Source organism: Triplophysa dalaica, chromosome 12 (assembly GCF_015846415.1).
Source record: "Triplophysa dalaica isolate WHDGS20190420 chromosome 12, ASM1584641v1, whole genome shotgun sequence".
Lineage (NCBI taxonomy): Eukaryota > Metazoa > Chordata > Actinopteri > Cypriniformes > Nemacheilidae > Triplophysa > Triplophysa dalaica.
Window position 1 is genome coordinate 5,519,691 of NC_079553.1, and position 2,437 is coordinate 5,522,127.

Here is a 2,437-nt window from a genome sequence, read left to right on the forward strand (position 1 = left end):
CTCCCCTTATGACACGTTGCATTTACAATTTGTCCCCACCCTCTCGAATTAGCAATAGATTGTTGCTTAAATTTACACACAAGGAATTCAATTACTACTCTTTGTTTTAAAAAATGAATACGCATAATGCCATTTTTGTTCATGCACTGCACTTATCTTTGAATGCCTTAAAAACTAGACAAACCAAACCCAGGGAGCACATGACTGACATAACAGTAAAAAGTCATATTGGGTTTATTAATGTTTCATAGGCTACCTATAATATTGCCATAAAAAGGTGCACTTTGGCCATACATCATATCTGACTCTCCAAAAGGCCTCTGGTCTTGAGGAGAATTAATAACACGTTGACTTCGAGACTCTTTTAACTGTAACCCACAGTATAAACTCAAGTGCACTCGCTCCCAGCAACCCTTTGTCTTTGCCTTTTTCTCTGTAAGTGTCTAGGAATGTGACCACTGAATCGGCAGGGTGAAACCGTGCAAATCAGCTTTAACCGCCAGGACCGGGAGTAGACCCCAGACAAGAGGACAGAAAAGGGTCTCGCTCGGTTGATTATCATAAGAATCAGATCGCTGGGGATAAAAATCTCCTTTGAATAAATTACTGGTTCAATAGGAGGCGCGACTGCCAAATAGACAACTCTGTCAGAAGCCGTATGGGTCTAGTTTTTTCTGGGTCTAGTCAGTCGGTTGTGTTGCCTCAGACTTCCATAAGCTCGCAAAATAAATGCAGACTCTGTCACAAGTCCATCGATATCCACCGGTTGTTATCCTTTCTTCAAAGCTCGGTTGCACGCGAAAACTCCCAAATACACCGGGGGCAGCAGGCCTCGAGTATTTCGTGAAGCCGACCCGTTGAGAAGTAATGAGTTGAGATAATGCGCCAAGGCGTCGTGTCCGCCAAAGATGCTGTGAGAATGAGACAGAGACTGTTCAGTGATGGCACGTCCCAGGGTCATTGTCAATTATTGAGCGACAAGATGTTTCTGCTTGCACATTGCTCACACGCATCTCAGTCATTTCCCAGGGGATTCGCGAACACGTTTTATCACTACTCCGACAAATAATCACCTTTATGCTGTTATTTAGATCTCCATCATTCAGTTATAGAAAGTTGTGAATAATTAAAGCTATGACCTGGCAAACAAGAGGACAGAATGGAAAGGACGATGAACTTCCAAAATGTTGACTTTGTTGCTTCATTACTAAAGTCGTTTTAGTTAGGCAACATGAATACATATTGCCTCTTCAACGTAGGTCAATGTAATTATGAAGATGCTTTTAAATAGGATTATAAATAATGGTTTAACAAGGTGGTTGTGTGTGTGTGTGTGTGTGTGTGCGTGTGTGCGTGCGTGTGTGTGTTTACAGGTTTTGCTATATGTCTTCACTAATAGGCCTACTAATAAATCTAAGTAGTTCTCCATATTTGAAATATGTAAAAATAATATTGTTTGGTGATTAGCCTACTAACGTCCTAATATGGTTTTAGTTTTTTGTGTGTCCACGTGTGTGCTTGAGATGCCGGACTGATTTGTGTGGTTTTATAGACTGTCACCTTGTACAGCAGAAGTCAGGCCCTGGAGATTAATTCTGATAAGAACACGTGTTTCCAAACTCAGCACCGCGATTTGAAGTCATGAAAGTGTGTTAATGTCGCTAATGCTCTCAATGCGATTATAGGCAGTAAAACACATGACAAGGATTGCATTGCATGCGCTGCTCTATTCTGTTCTGTTCACATTTGCCTTACAGTAAAAACGTGTTTTTAGGAACAAAAGGAACGCAATCTGCTTGGAATATCATCTGAAATAAATTATAAATTAAGGCAATAGTGTCTTTTCTGTATTAACTAAAATTATGATGATTCCCCAGTCAATGTGCTTAGAAAACTAGGGTGTGCATAGTAAAAAAGTACTTTTTTTTTAATAAATCGATTACATTTAATGCTAAAACATTAAAAAACATTTCTCTTTCGAGCATTTACATTTCTTCGAGCGTTCAGTTTTTATATTTTTTAACAATCCATCATTGTAGGTTGATTAGAATTATTTCATCAGGTGTCTTGTCTCTTATGCAGCGATGTATCACACTAGCTGTTCAGTTTTGAAATGTGATTAGTATACGAATATAGGCTATAATAAATGTATGATGTGCAAAACAAAAGCTAATCGTTTTATGCAGTATTAGAAGGGTAGAGACTCTCAAAGAAGGGTGCTTAACGAGAACCATTTTTGACGGAATGGATTCATAAGGAACATTTAACATGTTTCACCATATGTTCTTCTTGATTAAAAAATATTTTTTTATATTGTAAAAAGTAAATGGTTCTTATAAGAAACTTTGTTTACATGGTTCTTTGTGGAAGAAAAAACTATTTTTTAGAGTGTAGTTTTCTTTTTTGCCGAGAGTGTAAGAACCAAATATTTTATACA